Here is a 14,679-nt window from a genome sequence, read left to right on the forward strand (position 1 = left end):
GGGATGAACAGGTATTTGGGAAAGTGTGGCCACACAGAGCTTCTGAAGTAGCACACACAGGTTTTAGTGCCGAGAGAAATCAGTCTAGATTTTATTTGGCAGATCCTCTAACATGATGTTCATTTTTTTCATCCTTCCAAGGCTGATAATGGCTCGGCGCCACTGGGCTTTAAAGCGCTTAGCGTGTCTTAGTAAAAACAAAGCACACAAAGGAAGCTTTAAAACATGCAGGGGGATGTTTAGGAACACAACTGCAGCAGAGTGCCGGGCCCCGGGGGAAGCAAAGTCGCAGACTAGTCTTCTCCTGGGGTCATTCGCGCGAGGGTAGGATCAGGCAGGGGAAGGGGTGGAGTTAGGCGGTGGGTATAAGAGCGCGGAGGAGAAAGGCAACTTCCTCTTCCTGCGCTCGGCATCATCGGGAGGGGAGTTTTTGAAAGTGTGGGGTTAGTTAGTGCAGTAGGTGTTTTAGACAGGTTCTATTTGGCTTTGGTGTGTTTACCGTTATTGCGGCAGAAGGATCCGGCGTTGATCCTGTGTGCGGTGTTTCCGGGAGCCACTGGTCAGTGGTTCGGGGGAGCTTTCCCTGGTAGGGCGGCGGTTTCCAGTTATGGCGGGAGTGTCCCCGGACGAGGTAAGGGCGGCCCTTCAATTTTTGGGGCGCGCGGGAGGATCTCCTCTGGCCCGGCGTCCTTGGGAAGGCTTTTTGCGGGCCCCGCGTGTGGTCTCGGCCGGGGTGGCAGCGGTGGTCCTTGCGTGTCAGGAGGACACGCCGCCGCCGCCAGGAGTGCAGGTGCTGGTGCGAGGGAGGGAGGGGCAAGCCCGAAGGGAGCCTGTCCACGGTGTCAGGCTGAAGAGCTTTCCTCCGCATGTTGTCTTTCCCCAGCTGGACTTTGTGGTCCAGGGGACGGGCGGACCAGCTATTGTGCAGGTTCCCACTGGGGAGCGGCTAACGGAGAGTGAAGTCCGGGTGGGTGAAGGATGAGGGCGGGCCTACCTGGCTTGCAGCGCCGAGAGGCGCTTTCAGTATCGGAGGGCGAGGTGGTGAGCGGGGGGGGTGGGGTCCCTTCCTTCCCTGTAATTGTGCCTGATTCCACCCCTGAGGGTGGGGAGGCTGACTTGGGGCAATGGGAGGACAGTCCCATTGATCTCTCCAGAGGGTCCAGGATGGGCACTCCGGCCCCTAGGGGGGGGCGATTCAGGCTCCTGCTCAGGTGAGGGTTGAGAAGGGGGGTACCTCCGCATTTGGGGGGCATATGAGTGGTTATTGCCGCCTGGAGGGGGGTTCCAGGGCTACTGCCCACCCCCTCCCCTCCCGAATTGGGAGGCGTTGGTGTGGGAGGACAGGATTCGGGGGCAGCGCTTGCTTGTGCAGCTCAATGAGGCATGGTGGGCAGAACCGAATGCGGGCTAGGTAGGCGCTGTCTGGGAGGATGAGGTCGAGGGGCCCCCTACTCCAACTTCTGAGGTGGAATGGTGGGGCGAGCAGGAGGAGGGTGCCAGGGCAGAAAAGGGCAAGACGGTGGCGCAGCGTGCGGCAAGGGACAGCAGGCGCAGTCAGGGACTGCCAGGACGACTTTGAGGCCCGATGGTGCCGGGGCACACTCAGGTTGGAGCGACGTGGGGGGTGGGTGGGGATCCAAGCCGGCGCAAAACGGCCCCGGGACGCCAGCTTGAAGCAGCAGGGTGGTCCGCAGCAGCCATCCCTCTGGCGCAGGAGCGGGCAACAGCGTCGGGTGTGTCTGGGGGACGGGGAGCGAGTGCTGTGAAGAGTAAGGGTGTGAAGAGGGCTGTGAAAAGAGATGTTGTGGACGACTGTGGATATAGAGCCTGCAGTGGAGTTGGACTATGATGAGGAGCTTGAGGATGGGGAGGTGAGGGATGACACTGACGGGACGGGGGAGTGAAGGACAACCGTGGCCTTGGTGTTTTACAGGTTCCTAGGGCATGGAAAGGCAAGGAGTAGGCGGAGACGACCAAGGTTTCTACCCCCAGAGGACGGCCCGGGGAGCTGCACTCATCGCTAACAGGTGAGGGGACTTGGTGGGCCGCTTGGGACGGTGGGCCTAAAGGGGGTAGGAAGAAGACGTGTAGGTCAGTGGGCGTGGGCGTGGGGGACGGGTCTGTGCGGGAGGTCTAAGGGCTACCTAAGGATGGGCTTCACTGGTTGACAAGCGAGTGGATGGTAAGTCTGTCTCTACCGCTGGGGTACAGACTGACAAGGTGGAAAGGAAGGATGACAAGGGGGACAGGTCGGATGACAAACATCAGAAAAAGCTCCCCTACATGGGGCTGGCTATGCCCCTGGGGTCTCACCTGTCTGACAATATTAAGGGTAGAATCTGGAAAACATGAGTATGTGGACGTGTTTAAGTTGTTGCACAGGGAGGTGCAGGCGAAGGAGGGTTCCAAGGAGGAGGAGTGGGAGTTGACTAGGCGGCCCAGGGTTCCCGTGACTATGGAGAATTGGACTTCCGCGTTTCTCATTTACACCAGTATTTACTGTGAGAAGCACCTGGACAGGGCCATAGCTTTAATGAAATATATGGACATAATCAGGAAGGCCCAAATGCAGTTCGGTGGGTTTGCTTGCCTGAGCTACGACGAGGAGTTCAGGGCCAGGGTTAGCGCGAATCCAGACAAGCATTGGGGTGAGGTGGATCAGGAATTGTGGATGCAATGGATGGCATCCACGCACTCGTCTGCGTCTACCCATACTGCCAGCGGTTTGCCGGTGCCTTGTCGGTCCTTTCCGCCACGTCCCGCCCACAGCGGGGCAGGGGATTGCTGCAGGTGCCATTACCACAGGTGAAACCACCAAGCGGGGCGGTTATAACACAGGGGCCTGTTGGAGCTACAACCGGGGCTATTGGTCGCGCTACCCTTGTAAGTGCAAGCATGAGTGCTTCAAGTACGGGGGGAAACATGCCCTTACACAGTGTCTTACCCTGGTCACCCCCTCGGAGCAGTGGCAGAACGCAAAGGGAAGGGGACAGGTTGGGCAGGAGGGTGCCTACACCGATAAAGGTGGAGGCGATGGCCCCGTGGCTCTCGTTTTACCTGGATCAGGAGGCGGCATTGCGAATTCGGTGGGGTTTCACGGAGGGCTTTCAGATGGGCTATCAGGGTCCCTGGGTGAGGAGATGGGAGGAGAATTTGAAGTCAGCGAAGGAGTTACCAGGAGTGGTGGCTGCCAAATTGGAGAAGGAGGTTGAGGAAGGGAGAATAGCTGGCCCGTTTAGCGACTGGCCGGCGGATGACCTATTCATTTCTCCGCTGGGGGTAGTGCCCAAAAAAGAGGAGGGGACGTTTCGGATGATACACCATCTCTCATGGCCCGAAGGACAATCAGTGAACGATTTCATCGCTGAGGAGGACTCGCGGGTGCTTTATGCATCAGTGGACGATGCGATCCGCCTAGTGCAGGTGTGTTTGGCCGGGGGCGGAAGTGGCAAAATGTGATATCAAGTCAGCGTTCCGCCTTCTGCCTATACACCCCGTGGATTTCTCGCTCCTTGGGATCGGGGGAGCCATCTACGTGGACAAGGTTTTGCCGATGGGGTGTGCGATTTCCTGCATGCTTTTCGAACTCTTTAGCACTTATTTGCAATGGGCCTTCACACAGTTCAACAGGCATCGGGACGTCACTCACTATCTGGACGATTTCCTCTTTTTGGGGACGGCGCACTCTGGGGACTGCAGACCTAGCAAGGCCCGGACCCCGGATCTTCTGGAGCTGCAGGAGGCACAGGTCAGAACTACTCTCCCCACTCCATGTGAAGAACCAGGAGACACTTGTAGGGAAACCCACTCCTTGCCGATTTGAGACCACTGTGCAGAAAAGGCGACCCCTTTGAGCGCGGAGACACTTGTGCCGAGCTGAGCGCCATTTCTGGGCAGAAACCCCCTGTGGAGACCAGAGACCTCTGTGTTGACCTGCCTGAGGCCACAGTGCAGCTCTGAGACCCCTATGCAGAGCTGAAACCCCTGTGCGGAGCGGAGGCTTCTATGCAGCTCTTAGACCCCTATGCAGAGTTCAGACCCCTGTGAAGCCCTCGGACTACTGTGCACCTCGAGAACCCTGTGCAGCGCCTGGACAACTGTGCAGCTCTGAGACCCCTATTCAGAGCTGGGACACCTGTGCAGCGCTGAGACTACTGTGCAGCTCTCGGACCCCTGTGCAGAGCTGTAACCCCTGTGCAGCGCTGAGACTAGTGTGAAGCTCTGAGACCCCTATACAGAGCTGAAACCCCTGTGCAGCGCTCGTTCTAGTGTGCAGCGCTGAGGCTCCTGTGCAGTGCGGAGGCTTCTATGCAACTCTGAGACCCCTATGCAGAGCTGAGACACCTGTGCAGCGCTGAGACGAGTGTGCAACTCTTGGACCCCTGTGCAGAGTTGAACCCTCATGTGCATGAAGGAGAACCCTAATAAAGAGCATCACCCCTGCACTGCCTGACCCCCCGGTTTGGCTCCGGCACGGCTGTGCTGCACCCGCCGCCTCCACATACCCGAACTCCCTCGCGCAGCCGGAGTTTCCTGTTGATCTGCTGAGTCCCAGGTCGGAGACTGCTGCGTCTCCGGCTCCTCTTCATGGGTTTCTCATGCATCCCCTGCCTGGAATAGCAGCTCCTGCACCCGCTCAACGGCACGACTGTCCCTCCCTGGACATGGCTCTGGAGCTGGCCAGCACCTTCTCTGCTTCCTCATAGGTACGTGAGAAACGAACGTTATTATAATGTCTGTCACAGGACGCCGCTTAGAAGCGGCTGCACGCACTATGAAAACTAGCGATCAACTCAGGGAAAGGCGTGCTGACTACCTCAGAGCGCTCCTCAGTGTGGCGGTTAATAGGAGATTTCTGCTAGTAACGGCCACTGTGGGGCAACCTCTCCCGCCACCTAGGAGCCCGGGATCAACTCATGCAAAGAAGTGGTCAAATGGATGGAGGTTCAGCCAGGACCGGGTATGACCCTTCTTTGAAAATACAGCTTCACGCGACGAGGGCTCATGCCGTGAAAGGACTGACTTCGGCACATCAGGTGGGACTGGGAGCAGCGCGATGCATTTGTCAACTGAGAGAAATCTATAATATCTGGGCCCGATTCATAGAACTAACTTGAGACCAAATCCTAAACTTACTACTTTTGGTATTCACAGAAGTTAGGATTTTGTCTTAAGTCTGTCTTAAGTTTGTCTTAAGTCTGTCGTAAGTCTGTCTTAAGTTTGTCTTAAGACAAACTTAAGACAAAATCCTAACTTCTATGAATACCATAAGTAGTAAGTTTAGGATTTTGTCTTAAGTTAGTTCTGTGAATCGGCCCTTCTGTAAATATTACACACTGTTATTAGAGAAAAAGGAGAGAAATAATCATGTACACGGGACTTAATTAAGGCTTAAAGAAATGCTCGCTTTCACTGGCAAACAACGCTGGCCAGGCAGCCGCGGTTATGACAGACTTTTTTCTTTTTGAGACAGCCCACTTGGAGTCTGACTTCCTTTTGGCGTAAAAGGTTTCCTATCTTTAAGGGGCCAACATGGCCCCATGGAGATAAGAAACCTTTTACGCCAAAAGGAAGTCAGACGAGCCTGTCCAAGTTGGCCGTCTCAAAAAGAGAAAAGTGTACATCATCAACACCTCTTTCCCAATGGCTGGCCACCGTTTAGCATAAACGGTGATGCTGGCCAATGGGAAAGAGGGGCGGGGCTTAAAGCCCATAACTGAAGCTACTTAAAAACATAAAATCTCGCCAGCGAGAGCTAAAAAGGACAATGTCTCCCATTGATTTCAATTGAAAAGCGTGGGAAAACACTTTCTTTTTTAAAGATTTTTTTTTTTTTACTATTTGCATATGAAATATGTTTTGTTCAGATTTTTAAAGCACTATTAAATATATTTTTTAATACAGTTGGATATGTATTTGTTGACTGCTCTTAAAAATTATTTTAATACATTTATTTTTTTCACTTCTAAATGAGTACATCCCTCCATGCTAAACATCTTTTTTTTCTTTTACAATTAATTATAAATTGTTTTAAAATGAATACCTAGGTATTAAAATGAATACCCGAGTAGGCCAGAGGGTGGGTGTTAACCACAAAAAAGTATTTTATTTAACAATATTTAGCTTTTTAAAAATAAAACAAATTCATACCCAGCTATTAAAATTAATCCCAGAGTATGAAAACACTCCCTCAGCCAAAACCCCCGTTTACCCCACATCCCGTGCGAGAGGCTGGGTGGTACACCCCAAGAATATATATATATATTTTTTAAATCGGCGATATTAAAATCAAAATATATCAATACCAAGGTATTAAAATGAATACCTGAGTATTAATGCTCTCCCCCTACACAAAACCCCCCTTTTCCCTCACATCCCGTGCCTGAGGGTGGGTGTTACACACCCAAGGGTATTTTTTTCACCTTTTTAAAAAGCAATAATATAAAAAATAAAATAAAGTATTACCTAGGTATTACAATTCATTCCTGTGTATTAATACACCCCCATATCTTTATTTCCCTCACATCCCATGACACAAGGTGGGATTTCACCCCCCAAGAATATATATATATATATATATATATATATATATATATTTTTAATTAATATTAACAGTAAAAATTCAAATAAATTAAAACCCAAGTATTAAAATGAATACCTCAGAATTGATATCCTCCCAAACTCCTGTTTCCCTCACATCCCGTGCCATAGGGTGGGTGTCACACCCCAAGAATATTTTTTTAAGTTTACATTTTTTTTAATAATATTAATATTATAAATTCAAATAAATTAATACCCCTTAACACCCAAAACCCCTATTTCCCTCACAGCCTTCAATATTATAATTTTTTTAATTAATTTTAAAAATCACAACTTTTTAAAAAAAATTAACATCAATTTTAATATAATTTTAATATAAAAATTTACCTATTATATTTACCTGAAAATGCGTTGTAGTGGCATCTGTGTTGTAATGGCATGTGTTGTAATGGCTTCTGCAATGTAAACGTTGCGTTGAAATGCCTGCTATGTAATGGTAGTTTCCATTTATATACTGACAGGTGAAGGATCTAACTTACAGGTTTCTTGGGGCTCAGGTTGCCTGTCTGCTGCTTTAGAGTGTGGGGGGGTACTACCTCCTGTAGTAACCAACCTTCTTCCACCCTCTCATCTGAGGAGCCTCCATCTCAAGCTTAACAGCTGCCTTTCTAGTCCGGACTTATGGGACAGGTGGGACTACACCAGTGCCATCTTTGGATTTCTCCACTACTGGTGTAGAATCTCCTTGGCTCACTGGAACCTTGGCTAAACGTTGTCCACCTTTCCTACACTTTCTCTTGCTCTTTTTCTTTTGGGGCTAATTTGCCTTGAGTGAGGACTGGCACTTGACCAGTACCTCTTCTGGGTAGTCATTTCCAAGGCACCAGTCTTTACTTACTACCACCCTTCTCCAACGAAGGGACCCAGCTATTTCTAGGTGCTCTACAGCCGCAGCTCTAACAGTGACCTCCCCTGGGATAACCATTACCCTTTAGTGTCATGTGGGATATACTGGTTTGACTGGCAGAGGTATCTCAGGGCAGTGGCCGGGATTCCATTTACCAGTAGCTGCTGGAAATGTCTACTTCCCTCTGGAATCTTCAGCTCACCTTTTGGGCCACTTCCGAGTTAAATGCTAGGAGGACCTCCTAATCCAAGGAGTTATCCTCAAAGCTTCACAAGCAACCCCTGGAGGTGTACTGGTGTGTTGGTTTTTAGGTCAGCAAGGGTCCTTGGCTAGGTGCCCTGTCTTTTTACAGTTGAGGCACCAAGTCTTCTTGGGGTCCCAGTTCTCTTGAGGAAGGGTCATAGGACCATTCAATCCCACATTCCCCATTTGTTACATTTGTTTTTCTGGCCCCACCCACTCCGCGCATGAAGGGATAACTTGTAGTGGTTGAGGGATTTTTTATTCTTATTTTTTTTAAATAACCCCACGGGCAAAGTCTGGAAAATCACACACAAGTCTCGGAAGGTGTCAGTCTGTAGGCCCGGCGGAACATACACAGACATAAAGGTAACAGTCCTCCGCTCCCACAGCCCCGAAACGCCAAAGAACCTGCCTCGATTATCAGCCCATGTGGCCTGGATCATCAGTGGAAAGGAGTTCTTCACCAGGATGCCCGTCCCCCTGGACCCCGTAGTGAATCCGGCATGTGCCACCAGCTTGTATCCCCCCTTATGTAAGGCCATGCAACGATTACCACCCAGATGCGTCTCCTGCAGCAACACCACATCCGGGGAATGCCTCCTAACCAACTGATTAACCATCCCCCTCTTAATTTGATCCCGAGTCCATTCACATTCCAACTGAGCGCTGTTATCCCCAGTACCTGTCTACCAGAAGAAATTGTAGTGGTAAGTCATAGCAAAGTTACCTGATGTAATAAAAAAATAAAAGCGAATTGCAAATATAGCTGCACACAATACTATCTCGATTAAAAAAAAAAAAAAAACTCTCAGCCCCCCACCCCCACCGCCCTCCCTGCACCACTGCATATAGCTTACATCATCCCAAACTAGCAGTGTGCCTGTCGCCCCAGCACTAGTCTACAAACTAACTAAAGGTAGAAAATTGAAGGAGGGCCCACAAACCCATCCACCCCCCGCCTCTCTACTACTTCTTCAATCCGGGCCGGCCCACAGTAATTTCTAATCTACCAAGTCAAATCAGGAGAACCACTGGAGACCCACCCCATTCCCCGAGCATACCATACAACAACTTAAGTCCTGCTGTCTTCATTGTGCGTAGTCCTATTGTTCATCCACGTCACCTCATTCCCGACTCTCCGCCTCGTTCAAGTGCACACCTTCCAACCATTTCGACGCCACCTCACGGTTATCAAAAAACCAGGCCTTCCCGTTAAGTTCCACCCGGAGGCGGGTCGGAAACATCATGGCGTATTTTAGTCCCTTGTCTCTCAATTTCTTTTTCACCGACAAGAAGTTTTGCCGCTGTTTCTGTACCATTTGAGTGAAGTCCGGAAAAAAGGAGAGGGTTGCGTTTTCATACCTCAGTTGGGTCCCCGCCCATTCCACCTGTAAGATCTTATCCCTGTCACGGAAATTCAGAACCCTCGCAATAATAGGGCGGCGAGGCCGGGGCCTCCCCCCCCCCCCCCTCCCCCCCCCCGCAACCTGTACGCACGCTCAATCGTGAAGAAGTTACTTAGCCCTTTAGGCTTGAGGTGGTTCAGGACAATGTCTTCGACTAACAGATCCGGTGTTTGGCCCTCTGATTTCTCGGGCACCCCAAGAATGCCGATGTTGTTCCGCCTGACCCTCCCCTCATAGTCATCCAGTTTGAGATCCGTAAGAACTCTTGAGGCCTTGAGGTCCCGCACCTCTTGTTGTAGCAATGTCACATCGTCGATCAGGCTGGCCGTCTTCATTTCCAGTGTTTTCACTTTCTCACTCGCCCGTTTGAGCCCCACCTCGATCGTGACCGTGTCGAGTTTGTTATCCAGGGCCTCCATCTTTTGGCCCAGGGATGCCTGAACCCCGTTTATGGCTGCCATGAGGTCCGTCAACGTTGGCTCAGTGGGAGTGAGTGTTGCATCCCCCCCCCCCTTCCCGACTGGGTCTTCTTCAATTCCACTGGGGACCCTTCTGGCATGGTATATCGATCCAACTTATTGGTTTGGATATTTCTGGACCCCTTGGAGGACCTTGGCTGGGATCTATCAGTGTCTGTCTTAGTCGCCATCTTGCCTCCTTATTTGTCAATGCCGGATACCAAGCAGGGAATCACACTTAAGGCCAGGGCCAAAAGGCGTCTACATGCCCCTGGCACACACCAACTTTGGCCGCCTCAATCCCGCTCTCCCAGGAGCCACCGCTAGCCCATACCTGGTCACCCGGTCAGTAGGTAGGCGGGACGGTCTCCACAGCCACCAATGGCTCACGCACACATGGAGCAGATCACCAATCGCTAGTGTCCATGCCACTGCCCGCAAGGCAGGTGGCCCGAAGCACACTTCCAGCCGCAAGACACAGCCAACCCAGATGGGAGCCGTCCACGCCGCGGCACAGGTCCACTGCCTCCACTTCCACCAGGCAAACCACCCAGGCCCCAGAGTCGGTAAGTAGGATGAGTGCGACCTCCAAAAGCTGCACCCGCGCCGCGGCTCCACATAGATATATTCTCCACTGTGCCCCCTTAAGCATCCATGAGGCGCACCACAGTAAGGCAAAGTGCGCCAAGCCTATATGTTTCCAGCGCCGTCTCCCAGGCAGCGTGGATGATGTGCACTCCCTCTTGGACCACTTGCACCCGGTTCTGGCTCCCTTGATAAACGGCGGTGCAAGACGGGCAGAGTCTCACCACGACTGGCCCTGCCAATCCACTGATCGCTGGGGCCGCAGTCTGCTCAGTCCTTTTTCCCGCCACCTCAGTACAACACAGCCCTTCGCATCTCCCCAGGCCGCACCACTCCTTAATCCACGGGGCCGGGCAGGTGAAACATCTAGTGCCCAAGTCTCTCCGGTCCCGACCCACCTCCCACTCGCCGTGGGGCCTGTCAAGAATTACGGGAGCACTGGGCCGATTATGGGGCCGGACCTGTGACTTCCGGTCTACGGCCTCCGATGTTTGGCATCTCAGCGGCGGCCACCACTTTTAGGTGAGCAGACGAATGGGCCGCAAATCGCCGGACGATGTATCTCTGCCGCCAGGCAAAGTAGACGGCCCGGAACAACAGCGAGGAGCGTCGCTCTGTCTCCCGAGTCCGGGAGTGGGGCTCAGGCCCTAGAATAATTGCAGGATGTTATGGCTGGGAAGGGAGGTCGGCGGAGCCGAACTCCTACGCGGCCATCTTGGTCGCCTGCTAGGCTGCTCCTCCGGTTGAGGGATTTTTAATCTTTAGTTATTCCCCCTAATTTATTTTCTAAAAAGAGCTCCCTGGAACATGGTCGAGCCCACCATTACCTTTATGAGTCAGGGTGAACCTGATGATGAAGCATGACACTACTAGAGTGTGGAAAGGTTATTTATGTTATGTTATGTTATGTTAGTCTGAATTTGTAGAGCGCACGATCACCGCATGGTTTCTTGGCGGTGTGTGCCGCTGGGGAACCCGTCCTGTCTTTCCCTGTGAGATGGTCCCTGTTGGGCATCCCCAAGGTGAAGCCAGGCATCCCCAGCAGCGAGGGGGCCGTTGTGGAGATTAAGCAAGCTATTGCCCAGAGTTGCAGCGTGGGACCCATGGTTAGAGAGGCACCGAGGCGAGATTTATCGAGCCTGCTGACATTGGTTCCGTACCCTGCCGCGTCGGGAATTGAACCCTGGTCCCGGGCCGACCTCTGCTTCTGAGTCTGCCGCCTCTAACCGGTGAGCCACACTTCTCCAAGGAATCTTTTTCCCCCATGCCTAGTAGCGTGGAGTCTAGTTGGGGCAAGCACTTCCTATCATCACGTAAAGTGTCATGAGACTAGGTGGGATACCTTTGAGTGTTGTACATTTAATTTGTGAGGACGTATCCCTCCCTCTCCTTTCCTAGGGTAGAAAAGTTCTCTCCACACTTCAGGACTGGTCAGTGTTTATTACTCTTCCACTTCTCTGTTTACGAAAGTCCCAGTTCATATCCTGGTACCCACTTTTTTTTTCAGCGGTGTCTCAGGGCCTACCCTCCTGGATAGGTGTTTGCAGGCCTACGGAGGACTCATACATTTTATGTTTTTCAGACTGTTCCACTGCCTTCTCTTGAGGAGGGGGTCTTTTTGGCCATTTTCTTTTGGGCACTCCCTCCATGTCTAGTTTTAGACACACCAGTTCCTACCCAACGACCAGACTTCTTCCCCCCCATCTCTTGAGGAGAGACTGTCCCCAGGTATTGATGCAACTTTTTCTGCCCACAATTCCTTAACCGATGTTCTTTTATAATGAAATTATAAAACCCATCATAATCATGTACATTGCTACTTTTAACCACCCACCTAGTGTTTTTACTGAAAACTCCCCACAATTAACCCAGGACTGACTGGGGGTCTTTTCAATCTCCCTGAATTTGATTCTCTAATCTTAAGTGGTGAATCCAAAGCCCTCAGTCAGGGTTCATGAAGTGATAGTGCTCAGCATCTTACTCGTTCAATGTCAGGAGTCTAAGCCTGCATTTACCAGAGAAACATTACAACAACAGATAACCCTAATGCTTCTTGTTTACCCTTCTACTGATACAGGCTCTCTTGAAAGCAGTAAACCACTTGGTGATGTAATCGCCATCTGTATATTTGGGGACAATATCTTTGCGGATTTTAGGGTCAAACTATTCCGCTCTCTCACGATTTATGATATTGCTGCCACCAGAGATGGGTCATAGGTCCATCTCTTTTCTCAGTTTCTCTATATCTACGAGGTGAGCTTCTAAAGCTAATTTCCTTGCCAATCTTTCTAGCACAGACTCCTCCTTTGAGGGCCCCTCTTCTGCGAACAGTAATTCTGCAACCTCCTGAGAAGGGTTATCTTCAGTCTGGTCCTCATGGGACACATCTTAATCCAATCCAATTAGCTTTGTAGAGCACGGCTAATCACAAGTGAGGGTATCCAGGCACTGAATGAATCCACTGGATGATCTCTCCCATATTCTGCAAAAAGCCTTCTAAGCTTGTTAATGGTAGCATGAGAGCCATTTTTTATATTGTAACCTTTACAGAGAGCCTTTAGCTGGGAGTAGGAAAATTCCATCTAGGGTCAGGTTGAGCTCCTGTGACTGGTCCTCTGTGTTACTCACTGTAGCACTAAAGTTGGGACCTTTTTGAAGAGGTAAAAAAACCTTAACAAAATGTTTTTTTCCTAACAAAAATATAGTCTTTTTAAATTCTAAGCACTAATTTCAGGGACTCAACCAAGGCCCTAGCAGTTCATTTTAGAAATATGGAAATATAGATCAATTGAAAAATACAATTGGCTGAGGCAATTTTTGCATTCATTCATGTGGTCACTTACTGACAGAGTGGTATCAGCAAACGCAAAGTTGTAGACCCCATCGCTGATCCACCAAGGTAGGAAGCTAGCTCTTTATATAGTTCAATAAAACAAAATACACTGTGTAGAGTGTCCAGGGAGACCCAGATTGGTTGACAGAGGCAAAAGTAGATAATAGTAACGCTCTGTTTGTGGTAGTGTGGGCGAGCAGTTAGGCCTATCAGAGGATAGTGCTAAGCATTTGTTATACATCACAGAGGCAATAAATGAGACACGCACTCAAAGAAAAGATCAAAACCAATTTGCAATATAAATAATTAATTTTCAAAGTTCGGAAAATAACTCCCAGTTGTGGGCTATTAGGCACAATGAATCTCTATGGAGAAAAATAGCAAAATGTATTTAAAATTGTACAGTTGGTTCTTGGGGTTCACCTTCGTGTTTTAGGATAGTAGCGAGGCCAGGTCCAATGTTCTACCAGTAGATAGTCTGGAGTGTTTCGGATTTGGCTGGGAGTAGGGTGCTGGAGTTGTTGGTAGAAGGCGTGCTACAAAGATGTGAGCCACCTCAAAATAGGCTGCGCAGAGGGACTTGTAGTCAAGTCAGAGGGACCCCAAAAGAGGGATCAGGTCATAAGGGCCTCAAGAGCATGAGAGCACAGCTGGTTCATCAGTAACCAGGCCGGGTGGGCTGGGTGTAGAGCAGATAGGTCAGCCAGGCTCTGTGCATCAAGAGATCTTCATGGTCAAGGGCAGGCAGGTGGCAGGGATGATTTGGGGACAGCTGGGCCAGTCCTGGAGCAGGTCTGAGGAGTCTTGGCATTCCTTGATGGGTGCTTCCTGGGCAGCTGGGGTCAGGATTGGTCTCTTTGACCCTGTGTCGGTTACAGGAGGTCCAGTACCCTGGGTATTGTTATGGTACAGCTCCAGTAAGTCCTGGTGTCTTTACACTTGGTGGGGATACATATCTAGCCCTCTGAAGCTGGTGTATAGCTTCTGGTTCAGTTGCTGCATCGCCGGGGAGCAGCAAGTTTGTAAGCCGGACTGTATGGCAATTGCTGGGCGTTAGCTCAGGAGGTGCTTATCTTCCGTGCACCCTGTAAATAAAGAACTCGCACCTACCTGTCTTGATGGCTGTCTTTATTACCACAGGGTCCTACCAAAATACTAAATATCAGAATCCGTTTGTATGCCTGTGCAAAGAAAAACAAATAAGACAGAAGCTACTAGCGATGGGAAATCCCTCATTGGAGGAAACCATGAAGGTGGAAAAAAGCATTGAAGTTTCACAGGTCTCCTTAAAGGAGTTGGAGGACAAACCTACTGAAGCCATCAATGCGCTTGTGAGCAACAAATTGAGACTAAAGAATATTCGCCATAGCAATGGTTTTGACAACAAAACCAAGGGTAGCAATACAACGATTTTTCCCAACAGCATGTGTTTTTAGTGTGGGAATGCACCACATCTTAAAGGTGGCAGATGTCCCGCTGCAAATATGGTGTGTAGCTTTTGCAAAAAACCGGTCACTTTCCTGTGTTTGAAGAAAAGGGGCAAAAGAAAACCGTGGCATGTGTCAAGAAGTCCGATGAAGAGTCTGATTCTGAGGTCATTCCTGTAGTCATGTGATAGAGAGTTGAATCCACCGGACCGTTCTCCAGTCTCCTATGAAGGTTGTAAAATTGATCTACTGGAGTAAATAGAAGACACATGTTCAAGGG

This window comes from Lissotriton helveticus, chromosome 5_1 (genome assembly GCF_964261635.1).
Source record: "Lissotriton helveticus chromosome 5_1, aLisHel1.1, whole genome shotgun sequence".
Classification (NCBI taxonomy): Eukaryota; Metazoa; Chordata; class Amphibia; order Caudata; family Salamandridae; genus Lissotriton; species Lissotriton helveticus.